This window comes from Thunnus maccoyii, chromosome 15, assembly GCF_910596095.1.
Source record: "Thunnus maccoyii chromosome 15, fThuMac1.1, whole genome shotgun sequence".
Taxonomy (NCBI): domain Eukaryota; kingdom Metazoa; phylum Chordata; class Actinopteri; order Scombriformes; family Scombridae; genus Thunnus; species Thunnus maccoyii.
This window is the reverse complement of record NC_056547.1, coordinates 21504602-21518232: the sequence shown is the minus strand read 5'-3', so window position 1 is coordinate 21518232 and position 13631 is coordinate 21504602. Positions and strand designations below refer to the sequence as shown.

Sequence of the window (13631 nt, the reverse complement as noted above, 5' to 3'; positions counted from 1 at the left end):
CCACCCATACGAGATCCATAACATCTGTAATCAGCGGCAAAAAGAAACAGACAGTATAAGCTATGAATATGAGCGCTGATTAAACAGCATGGAAATGAGCACCACGACTGCCAATGCTATCAGGAAGCTATTTTCTGGGAGATTATAAAACCCAATAACAACTGTTAACTTGATGCATATCATTCTGTATATCAGCTCTGTATTCTACTGCACCGTTTGTATCATTATCCATACTAAATAAACAAACAAAAGAAATGACAATGCCATTAGTCCTCTGATATTGTGGTAAAATTTCATTGACATGTCATTTCACAATGCTTGAAGAAAATAACACATCATTTATCAGCCTCCACGCTAATACATTTACACTCACGACAAAAGCATTTTTCAATATATTCAATGAGAAAACATTTAGGCTAATTATTAGATGGTCTCATAGTCTTTAAAAAGAATTTACTAGCATGTTACATTTATTCAATATGTTCCAAATATGAACTTCAATATCGATCTCTGTTGCATTCACAGAGCGATATTGATAATGAGGCACATTAATTTCACATGAGTGCCTCAATGATTGTTGGAGATGAAGACAAGCAAATGGATGGAGAGGAAATTGGCTTGCAGGGAGGGGGTTTGTTTAACAAATACCACAAAAGACAATGCCCCATGTAAATATGTCTATACACACTACTATATACTAGTTGTCATTATAAAGACTTACCGAAGGCTTATAATGAACGGGATATACAATAAAAACCTCATTGCTCTAAGTGAAGGAATAAGTAATGGATATATAATGAGGTTTAAGTATTATTTTTCCCAGAGCATATGGTTTGATGAAAATTAAACAAACAAAACATTTTAAAAAATTTATGAAAGGAAGTATTGCCAAAAACCAAGACTGAAAAGCCTGCTCACAATCACACATCTCATATTCAGATAATATCCAGATATCCACTTAATACTAAGTTTACACCTGGCATGGAGAATTTCTATAGAATATGAATGTGCAAAATTCAGTTTGTCAAGCAGTTCTACCTCAACAGATTACACTCAGAGTGCTCAGTAGGCTCTTTTTGCTTTGCTCCTTGTCCAATGACTTAAGAGCTTGTATTCAGTATGTTTATACCCCTGTAATATTGGAGACGTGCGTATGACACGAGTCTACTAAATACCTATTCAATCCATGTTGAACCTATTCATATGTGACTGCTGTCACAGGGTAATCTCTGGTTGTCAGCATTAGCAGAGGCTCAAGTCTGCAGTGTAGTTTCATACGCTGAAAAAAACATGTACCACACAGGATGACATTACATAATTACCAAATAAAGTTATGTGTCAGTTTGATTTCTTTCCTTCTGTCTGTACTTTACAGACAAATATTTAATTTACAATGAGACTACATTAGCAACGCCATGATTATGGTTACAATGTTGTGGCAGTTAACAGGCTAATATGACACTCACCATTGACTGTATATAAATATGGACGTCATGACAGCCCCCCAAAATCAAATATTTAGATCACCCCCTGGTGGCTGACTGCAGTATAGGTCTCGCCCCCTCCATGTTAGCGGATGGGACATGAACTAAACTAAAATAATCAAAGTACATATCATGTAAATTTTTCCCAAAGATGGTTTCTGTCATTTTTGGTAGTTCTTATCACACTGATGGATGTTTAAGTGCTCATTTTTCTGATAAGTTTGTTTTTAATCAGTTATTTGATGATGTCATGATGGACAGCAGTGACAGCCACTCTCAAACTTCAGTAAAACGGTGGGACGGCTGAGGGGGGCGTGTGACGTGGGTCGTCATCCCGCCGCCTGACTCTACTGTGAAGACTCTAGCTCCAAATGACGTCACACAAGCAAGATGGCAGCTCCCGGAAAGGAGATATTTTAGCTTCACTTTTGCATAATGGTAGGAAGTGGAGACGCGTCATCCATATTTATATACACTGACAGCTAACATGGCTAAATGCTGTAGTTACTCAGATACAGTACAGTATCATGCTGCACACCACTAGGAATGTCCGTGGGTTCACTGATAATATAATATGTTTTACAGTAATGATGTGGTACTAAGTTCTGATAAGGCACCCTTTATAAAGGGTTGTAATTATTGGCTATATTGGCTAATTGTTAATTTACTAAAAGTTTACTAACACTTTACAGATCAGTTATAAGCCATTAATAAGAACAACTTTGGGGTGACCAGGTGTTTAAATATTATCTTTCAGTATGACACTTTTCTTTTTAGCTAACTCTTTAAATCATCAGGAAGACTCGTCTCATAAAACAGTATGACCTTAAGTAATATCTTTAAAGTGATAATAATAGATTCATTAACATCAATAAAGCAATTGATTACAGCTCAATTAACCTTTTTTAATGTGTGACTTATCAGTGACTTGTATAAGTGGTACTATTGATGCATTCAGATACAACATTAACATTTTGTTAGTCTTTATATGTGCAAATTTACTGATGAAGTGTTTTAGCGGGGCATAAATTTGCAGATGCAGAAGCATGTGTCAGACTTGACCCTGCAAACCCCAACACACCCACTCAGGCATCTTCACACCCTTAACCTTGTTGTCATGGTGGGGGGATGGTGGGGGGGTATGGGGGTGGAACTAAATGTCACCATCTGTTGAGCCTTTGAACAGAATCTGATGTGACACACATGCAGACACAGTCATATTCCACTGAACTGAAAGCGAAGCACACCATCCCTTTGTGCACAAAACACATTGGCATGTGTAAGCACGTATACATCTGCATAAATCTGTGTCTAAGTGTGTGTGTGTGTGTGTGTGTGTGTGTGTGAGGTGAGGGTGTCCAATAAGGAGTTGGAAAAAGGCCTTGTAGTATTGTGGTGGGCCTGGAGGGAATTTTGGTTTCATTGTAAAAGAGAGAATCGCAGACTGAGGAAGAGGGTGATCGGCTTTCCTCTGCAGCGTATCCGTGCCAACAGATCAGCTTACACCAGCTTTTTCTTTTTTTTTTCCCTCAAGACAACAGAGATGTATGGTATGGAAGGAGGGAGAGATGAGAGGAAAAATGAGGCGAGGGACGAAGACACAGACAGAATACTTGGATGGAAACTTGGCTCCCATCTAAGTATTCTTTTTGCGAATTATTTTTCATAAAGTTAGAAAAGCTCATTTTAAAATGAAGAAATGATAGAATTCCTGAAAATTGCAGCTTATTTAAAGAGGAAATAGTCTTATTTAAAATAAAAATATGCTAGGAATAGCAAATGAAATCTGTTTGTGAAATAAATAACAATGATAAGAAATGATTGGCCATGAAATTGGTTTCTGTTTTTTGTTTTTTTTTGAACAATAGATAAGACATACCGAAATAGCATGTGCTCCACATTCCAGACATGTTAGCTGTTGTTTCCATGAATAAGGTTTCCATTATTGTTATATAGACACTAATTGTTGCCAAGACTTTCTGACAGAAAAGAAAAACTTAAGACAATTTTATAAAAAGATTTCAGTTTTACTCATGGATGTGATTTTTTTTTCTACCATTTGAAAATGTTTTTTTTTTCTGGTATTAAGGAATCTTGTAAATTACTTTGGCGTGTGAAAATGCCAACACGCTCTCATTCTCAACTCATCACATACTGAAGCTTGGTCAGAACCCCTTGGCATCACTTTTTAACACTCTGGGTACCCCTTTAGCTTCGATCCATGGTTCAAAACTGTCCTGACTCGCAGTTAAAACTGTTTCAACCTATGGTTAAAAACAGTTTGGAAATGGGAAGCAAACAGTGGTCTCCTGTAGCAAAGTCCAGTTTTTGCCATCTACTTATCCAGCCATCCACCCAACCTGCCACCCCCAAATATGGATTTTTGTCACCTTATATAGACGTCATCATTCTCATGGCGTCTATTTAAGATGCCGTGGAAGAAATCTACTGGACTACCCTGCACATTGAAAAATGACACTTAAGGGGTATCCAGTGTGTTAAAAAGTGACACCAAGGAGTTCTGACCAAACTTCGGTATGTGACGAGTTGGGAGTGAGAACGGGCTGGAAAAACATGATTTGATTAAAATTCACTTATTACTGTAGTTGGATGGGTAGAGAAGTAGAAAAAAAGAGACTGTCAAAGAAAAGCAAGGTGCTCTGTATTTCAGGTGCAGCAAAGAGACATCTACAGTGTGTGTCATTAGAATGAATAATCAGAAATGTATTGATCAAAGAGTCCGTACGTGCAACAAAACTTCCCAAATGAGATTTTCATTTCCTCTGCGACATGGTTAGAGGGAAATCTTACAAGAAAATGATTCGTTTTCCAGGCAAAATAATGCAGCAATTGCTTCTCAGCAATGTAAATAAAGACAGCTGCGCATCACCGCTCCAATTTCCCACTGCAAACCTGATCCTGAATTTGATTTGGGACTAAAATATTGAAGACTACCGCGCATCACTTTACATGAAAAGCCAAGTCATCTGAATGGGATGTAGAGGGCATTAAAGAAGCTTTTAAGTTCCAAACTCATTGATTGAGCAGCGAGTGGGCTGCTTGGAGAGATATTCATTAAAAAAAAAAAAAAAAAAAAAAAAGACGATATGTCACACAAAGCAATAGCCTACTTAATGTAATTGTGGCCTCAGGATGAGGGATAAAAAACAGCCAAAGCAAAATTTATTGTCTATGTCAACAGAAATGTTAGAGCTAAAGGGAAAAGGGAAAGATAGTGTGTACGTTTGTGTGTGTGTGTGTGTGTGTGTGCATGTTTGACAGGCTGCGCATGTCGTGTCAGACCACGTTTATTTGTCAGTGTGTATTCCTGTATACGTGCAAGTGTGAAGGTGTGTGAACTGATGGAAAAACCATCCATCAGGCAGGCATTTTTCCTCAAAATATCTATGAATAAAGGACACCTGCTTATACCAAAAAAAAACAAAAAAACAATATAGAATAAGTGTGAATTGTGTGTGCATGTATGTGTGAGGCAGAGTTGTGTATTTGCTCAGGTGAATGTAAATCATGATCACGGAGTGATGACAGCGTTTCCGACAACTGTGTTCGCATGACGTTACACAAACACACATGCGCTCGCGGTCCTGTGGACATCAGAGAATATTTTAAAACGGGAATATCCTCTGTCCGCTTGCATACGCGTATTACATGAATATATGAATAATAAATGCAATGACATGAGAGCATAATGCGAGAGAAAGCCCATGCTTGTACAACACCAGGAATAAATGTAAATCATGGCTTGCTCGGCTTTGACAGCTTTTCCTTGCACTGTACATGGCTAAAGTGGTGGAATAACTTGTTTATTTTACAACTAATAAGAAACCTATAACTAACTAATGCTTCTCAGTGATCCAAATCAATGGAACACGGAATATGATTCTTAACTATCCAGCTGAGAAGCAGTCAAACTTTATTAATGTGTGAATCTGTGTGTGTGATTGTGGAGGTGGCTGTTGCTGTTATCTCCCTATCTTTTCTCTTTATGTAACATCTCTCCCTCTCTAGCTGCAGTAGAGCAGATCAGGCTCTCCCTCTCTCTTTGAAGTGGTGCCAAGCAGGGTATTTATTTCATTATCTCCCTCTCCTTCTCTATTTCCTCTCCTTGTTTTTAGGGCTCAGTATCAAGGGGAAGACAGGAGTATAGGCAGGGAAAGCTGACACTGCAGGTATAGGCTCCACAACTCCGGACTGTGTGTTTGTGTAAGTGTGTTGTTCGATCGTTATGTGGACCTTGTGTCCTCTAAAGGATGGGAAGATGAGAAAAAGGGCTTTTTTTATCGTGGGGGTTTGGGTTTTGTTGTTTAATTACAGTAGGTCTCGGAGTTATAGGTGTTTGCGCTTGCATGTTTCAAGTAACACACACACCTATGGGGCTCAGAAACAGCCTGAGGTTTTTGTAGGTGGGGGGACATATTGAATCGGTAAACACAAGCCCATCTACTGAGCATGCTCCAAACCTGTGAGGATCCATCATGTCAGCGAGAACTGCACTGAAACCTTGAAGGGACACCTAGCACCTGCGTGTGTGTGTGTGTGTGTGTGACCTTTCTCCCTGTCTGTTTGACACGTGTCACACCTCAGCTTGGGGTTCAGGGGTTACGGTTGACTGTGTCCTCGGTGAAGCTGCACCGCCCACAGGGTCACAGAGGAGAACTGACCTTTCACACACAGCTATTTACCAGGTGCAAACGTGTGTCTGTGTGTATGTGTGTATGTGTGTGTGAGTGTTGTCCCATCCTGTATGGTGCAGCATCACTTCAGTGTCTGGTAAATACTCACCATTTTAGCCAGATCACTACGTATATCAATAACAAACATGATGCTAAATAGTATCAGACTTAATTTAATGCCATATATAATTATGTAAATGTTATCCATACATCTTCTCACAACTAATTATAACAACCAAATATTAATGACCTTAAAGTTATACTTTTTTCACTCAAGTATATCTATTTAAATAGCTACGGGCCACAATTAATACATGACCTGCCTGCGTGTGTACCATAGAGATCTGATCATGAAGTGAGTGGGTGATCACAAACTGCACATTAATCATAAATCGGGTAGAGTCTGGATAGTAATGCAGAAATACAAATGATTTTAGATGTTTTGCTGGGTAAAACATACAAAGAAAACTTTCAAAGCGAAGCTCGTTTATCCTCCAGAAAAACATATCAAGTTGGAAAAACAGTAGCCAGCAAAGTAAACAAGACCTGTGTGAGTAACACTTAAAAAGTACATGAATGGCTATTATAGGTAAATGTCATGGTAACAGTCCAATCACTGCAATCACAGCCATGTTTAACTGGTGTTTAAGTATTATTTTCTTGAAAGTGTGTTTGTGTCTCTTTTGTGCTCTTTTTTTTTGTTGGTGTAAAACTAGTTAACCTTGCTTTCAACCTTGAGTGTGAAATGGAGAGTAATCTAGCTGTTTTTTTTTCTTGGAAAATTGAACTATATCAAAGCTCTTCAAGTTTTGTGGCACCTTAATGCTGTAAAACACCGTTCTACCCGAGAAACACACGCTGAGTTGGACGTTGCCCCACAAAAGAATGAAAACACTCATCCACTTTAACAACCCATGAACATTCAGTCCATAATTATTGCTGAAATAGTCCCTCAACAACAACAACAACACCAGTCTCACTATGTAATGATCCAGTCCAACAAACTGCTAAAAAACTGCAAGAAGCAAGTGACATTCAGAAACAATGAGTACGCTACTTCAGAAGAGACAGCTGTGTGTACGGTATACAGCGGTGTTGGCGATGTACATCTTCGGCTCTTTAGTGAATGTCACAGAAGAGAAAAATAGTAAGAAGTAAGAAATCCTGGGAGAAATCAGGGGGAACTGTTTGAAAGACTGCACTGTATTTGTTAGAAAAGGTAATCCCACAGTAGAGGAAGCTGGATTTGCCAAAATGAAGTCTAAAACACAAGGTTTGCCAAGCGCATTCTCATTCAAAGACAATTATGGACAAATAAGGATCACAGCCAATACTCTTAAAGATACAAATGGCCAAGTTAAAAGCTTAAACAGTTTTCTAAATTCCTCCGACTATCCCTGTATTATCAGACAGGCGCCAATGTTCAAAAGATATAAGCAGATAAAGTGCAGTTACACAAAGAGATTTGAGGAAGGCATCGTGATTGTAATTCTGTTATATGGAAAGCAGTTTTTAAGCATTATGTTGACTTAATTTTGAGCTTTACTTGAAGGGCTTAACTGATTTTGCAGAATATTAACATTAGAAACCAAGATTTTGAAACATTGTAAAAAACTGATGCCAATCATTTTGAACACTTACCCAAGTTTCACATAACAGATATATGCAGTTTGGAGTATATAATCATGACTTTAGTGGTTTTTTTGAATGGATAGATTGCAGACTGTGGGGAACACTGTTTCTTATGGGAGGAAATCAAAAGCTTTTATTTTAGTTACCTCACTGCTTTCAGGTACTGTAAATAAATCTGTGGCGGTTGATTGGCTGGAACATAACAGATGTGAGGGGTGGAGCCGTCATGCTCGTCTAAAGGAGTTACTCGAATTAAATCCGATCAAAACGAGTACTTATAGGTGCACCAGTAATGCTCAAATTTCATTTCCATCTTCAAGGTTTCAATTTTGAGTGCAGTTGTGGCTAAAATAGATCCGCCTAAGAGTCCTGACAATGTGATGTAAATGAGAGCCTATTAAAATATTGTGAATTTGACATATCATTGCTGTCAGGTAAAAACCTTGTTATTGCAATTTCGGTTTTCATGTTTTCACTTTTACTGAAGGATTCTGTGCTCGTCTGTGGGTTGAGGAAATAGCCGTTGGGTTTGAGACACCTTTTCAAAACAAATTAATAAATGAAAGAGCTTTTTTTTTCTGAGCTCCTGAAAAGCTGACATTTTGGGGTTATGTGGTTTTTTACCCAACAAAAATGATTTGCAAAATCTCTCTAAACAAAAACAAATTTGGTGTTAATGTGTATGTCAGGAGCAGATAGTATTTGGGTTACACTGTCATGTAAGTCGTTTTATTCTGATTCCATAACAACTGCAATGTCAGAGCCTCCCTTACAAATATTGACAACTGGACCACTGCAATGTCTCCAAGAGTGTTTGATGCAATCCAAGCTAATATATCTTCGTCAGCACTAACAATCTTGCACCTTGACTACAGTCAGTATCTCCACTTACATGCCATGTTGCATCCATCCTCGTCTCTTTCACCAATACTGACTTCATCCCTATCTCTCGTTATCACCCGTCCAGCCCCCCCCCTTCCCCCTCCTGAATACCACTCACCTCAACTTTTCCTCGTTTTTACCTTCTTTCTCCGGTGTTGATCGTCCTCTCAAAATCTGACAGCTGCCTTCAGGAAAAGGAGGGGGAAAAAAAAAAAAAAAAATCCCCACCTTCTCCCTTCCAACCTTTTCTCTCGGGTAGGGCTGAGTATACCTCTTCTTTATTTATCCAGACCTGTCTTTCACTGGGATATATTTCTTGTCTGCTTCACTTCTTAACCTCGCGTCATGCACTGACAGATATATAGAGACAGCGGGAGGAGAGGAGACGGGGGTGGGGGCTATGATGAAAAGAAAGAAAAAAGTTTTAAAAAAAAAAAAAAAATGTTCCTGTTGTGCATAAAAGCTGTAGATCAGGGGCACAGCCGCTGGATTCAGAGAGGGAAATAAAGGGTCGATTTTGAGTATTAAATCACATAAAATGACACCTGAGTGAGACAAAGCGGTCAAAACAATATATAACTGGAAGGACAATAAGAAAAGGGCAGGTACGGAAGAAGAGACTAATATGAGCCAGACTGATGTCATACACACCTCCCTCTCCACACACACACACACACACCACTCCATGACAACCCCTGAGCATGAAATCTGCCCTGGCACTGGCTGCAGTCTGGCACCATTTTGTCTATTGTCATTGAGGTGTGCAGGTAGATGGATGCTGAGGTCAGAAAGAAATGATCTTTCTTGAGAGACATACGTGTCTTTGCGTGTGTGTGTGTGTGTGTGTGTGATATAATCTGTGAGTGTCATGAGCAAAGGATGGAAAGATGAAGTGAAAGTGCCAAAGCTGACACGATTTTTCTCTGAAGTACAAGTTTGTGCACGTCTGCGTTAGTGTATATAAAGTATGTGTGGTCTGTGGTAAACAAGAGTGTACTTGGACACAGCGGTGCTTTGAGCTAAATGCTAACATCAGCATGCAAACATTTGCTAATTAGCAATAAAGACAAAGAACAGCTGAGGCTGAAGGGAAGGTCGTTAGTTTTGCAGGTATTTGATCATAAAATGAAGTATTGGGGACATTTAGATTTGACTTAATGATCGCACTAGATGAAAAGTTATGGGATCACCAAAGTTATTAGAATTCATCCCGAGAGGCGCATGAATGTCTGTGCTGAATTTCAAGGCAATCCATCCGAGTTGTTATGACATTTCCCCCAAAACCACAAATGTGAACCTCATGCTGGGAAGAGGTAAAATCAGGGGATCACCAAAGTAAATAGGATGCATCGTCCTGGAATCATAATAAGCTGGTGCTACTCAATCTAGATATATTAGATATTTCACTGAATAATTGAAAACATTGACCTGCTGGTGGCACTGAAGGATAAGTCACAGGATCACAAAATTTAAAAAGCATCATCATATATGGATGAGTGTTTGTACAAACGTTCATGGCAATCCATCCAGTAGTTGTTGAGATACTTCAGTTTGGCCCAAAGTGGTAGACTGACCGACAGAGTGATACTGCCAACCCTTGACCTAAAAGTTCATATTGTGTTAAGAAAATGCAAGTAGATGATGAAAAGATTTGGCGTTAAGGAAACAAAATAATAAAACAGTAAACATAAAGGAACGATAAGATATGATGTAATATTTTTCGACAGACAAAATGACAGCGACAAAGAATGTTTGACTCTTGGTTCTAATGAAAAGAAACATCAGTAAGTATGGATGTTTGTTCTGAAGTGAAAAGGAAATTGCCCTGCCGAACCACTTATGGTGCTATTGGTGTTCAATCAAGCAAGGACTATTGAAATGCAAATGTTAATGACAGTGGCATTCTCACACAGAGTGAATCTGTGTCTGGATATTTGGACATGAAGCGACACAATAAATTTGGCTCACAAATCAAGCTAAACAATCCCCTTAGATCGGACAAAATATCCCATTCTGGACCTATTCATCCCTAATATGGTTTCGATTGGCCTAAAAATGGTCCAGACAGTAACCGATTTGCACAGGTATGAGAAAAGAAGGTGCTAGAGTAAGAGAAGGATTGTCCTTGAAGGAACAACTTTTGAAAAACCTACATGTGTTAAGGAAGGCTGGAGGTGTGCTGGCATCTGAGATCCAAGAGACTGCCAATAGCCTGAGTTCACTGAGAAGTCAGAAAGAAGTGCTAATGTCAGTTAAGTTAATGATAAAAAAAAAAGTGCCTTAAGTAACTGCATATCTAAAGTCCTTGAAGTTAAATCGCTGCCTAGAAACAAATTAAAAAACTACTACAGTAATATTACATAGCAATGTATGATTCATCTCCTGTTTTCTTCAATGCTTAACTGTAAATCCAGCTCGTCCTTTCAAGATAAATGACAGTATAGGTCTAAAATTCAGGCCAGCAGAAACGACAATATAGTTTGTAATATGTTTATGCCATCTAGCGGCCGTAGTAATTATGACCCGGGGAAGTGACGCAGTTCAGATGACGTCCATATACGGTGACTTGAAAAGATGATTTTGCTTTGTTAGGAGGAGGCGGGCTGCAGGAGACTGACGTTCAATTTCCCGTTTCCAACCGCAAGCATCATATTTCCAAGTCAGGACATTTTTTTTTAAAAAACGTAATATTGTGGTGTTTACTGCTGCCACGACGACAAAGGTTGAGTAACTTTAAGGAAGTATAAAACAATTTTCAAGTGATCATTTTAGCCCAAACCCTTATCTTCCTCTAACCCTAATCAGGTAGTTTTTGTGCCTAAGCCTAACAAGACCTTAACCACAGCGTTGTCACACCATAAAACATCATTTTTTCACAGTGATTTGTAACGGTTTTGGAAAGCCAGAGCGTGACTGCGGCCGCTAGATGGCAGAAACGTAACTAGAGGTGTGTTTTTACCGGCCTGAATTTTAGACTGAATCTTGCTAGAGATGCATATATCACACTGAGCGTTACGTTTTCTTTATTTTCCTGTCAGATAATTGTTGACCTGTAAATCAGCTGTGCACAAATTCATCCTTTCTGGTGTAATTTAAGAATCCTTGATATCTGATTTTTGAACTGTGGCTGCCAAAAAAGTATTACAATCACAAGATATGCTGTCAAGAAGTCGCACAAGAGCAACCAGGGATGCTGGGAAAGATAACGTAGTTTCTTGCTTTAAAAAGATAGTTGGCATTAAGCATTTCCTTATTATATTGCCTCTGAGTTACAATTTACAGAAGATAAGAGGGCAAAACATTTTCAGCCATATGGCCTTCATGTGTCACAACTATGCAGTTCAGAGTAAGATCTGCCCTCTTAATGATAGTTAGCTCAGATAACTCAGATTTCTGAGAGATTCCTTAAACATACCACCAATGAAAAAAATCACCGCATCACAAATGTGATGCATTAACCTGGAGTCTCTTTGAGTTGATTTTCATAGTTGTGAATGAATAAGAACTAATGGTTGAAAGGTGGAAAATCAATCTAAACACTAATGGCATGCTTTAGAAAATGGTAGACAAGAGCATTGCCCATTTTCTCATTGTCAATGGAATAAATGTATTTCTAAATGTCTGTAATAGCTGAAATGTTCCTTTGTGATCTTCAAAGCTCCCAAATACTTTTTACATTTTGGGAAATTATAACACAATCTAATCCCTGCAGGTGTAAAACAAGTTTGTAGCAAGAAGGCAAAGTCTATATTTCTAAAATCTGAAGATCACTTCCTCCTCAAGTGTCCATATGTCCAATATAGTATCTTGTTGGGTTTATTTTTTATTCCTTTATAAGATTTAGTATAGTATAAGTTTATTGTAGACAACAACAATGATTTAAAACAAAATAAAAAAGCAAACAAAATTAAAGCAATAAAGAACAACCGGCTAGAAAATAGAATGAAAATAAGATAGACAGGAACAGAGGGAGGCTTCACTAGAGAACTGCCTTGGCAGGGCAAATAGAAAGAGAAATAAAAAATGAAATGTAGGAACACAGGGCAGAAGGAGTGAGCGGCAGGAGGCAAGTAAGTATGTGCTTGTGGAGGGGTGGTGTTGAGAGACAGAGTGTGGCGTATTGAAGGACACAGGTCTGAGAGGCGGTAAGCAGGGGGGGGGGAGAGGGGGAGAGAGATAGTGAGATGGAGATTGAGAGAGAGGACAAGGGAGGGGATGAGAGGCAGAGAGGGCGGATTAAGTGGAGAGAGGGATGATGTGGCCTGCCTTCTCTCCTTTAGGCCAGAACTTTATCTCCAGCTCCAGACTGGCAGCGGCGCGCCAGAGAGGCCTGACGACCCGGCGTGATTCGGGAGCCAGGCAGAGCCCATAAACGCACGCAGCTGATCGCGAGGAACTGATAGCGTGAGCGCACATACAAAACACACACGGGTTCATACACATAGACACATGAGGAAACATACCAGAGAATTAAACCCACAAAACTGAATCTGTAAAACCACACATACACACACAAATGCAAAATTGATTTCGATGACAGACTGATTTCAGTGTAAAATTGAACTGTAAGCCTGTTGATTTATAATCACAAACCAGCATATTATATGAGCACTGGTGGCTAGACTCTAATTTAATGTAACCCTTAAACTTAATTAATGTTTGCCCAAAAGCTGACACCATAACCGATGTCAGGTTATTGTTATAGAGTGACTAACTTCTAAATTCACATCTTTATCTATCAAGGGGGGCAATTGTGGGCTGTGATCCCACCAAACGTTCATGCTTTCATAGTTAATTCAACTATTCCATCACAGCAATGTCAACCCTAGAAAGTGCAACACATAAATCATCCGGCAAATTAGTCCATTGTTTGGATACCCCGATCATTTACACACAGGTTAAGCAATTGAATTATCCTCATTTCTGAAGGTCACACAGG

The 13631-nt window shown here is 39.0% G+C and overlaps 1 protein-coding gene across 14 annotated transcripts in view; it reads right to left on the bottom strand.

Moving 5' to 3' along the window:
- Window positions 1–13631, bottom strand: part of adgrb2 (adhesion G protein-coupled receptor B2) — a 203499-nt gene that overhangs the window by 156100 nt on the left and 33768 nt on the right. The window contains exon 2 of one of the 14 annotated variants that reach the window (XM_042436671.1): window positions 8811–9090. The exons of the other annotated variants lie outside the window; for them this stretch is intronic. The gene's annotated coding sequence lies outside the window, so the exon portion shown is untranslated. The remainder of the gene's footprint in view (window positions 1–8810; window positions 9091–13631) is intronic. 14 annotated transcript variants of the gene reach the window in all.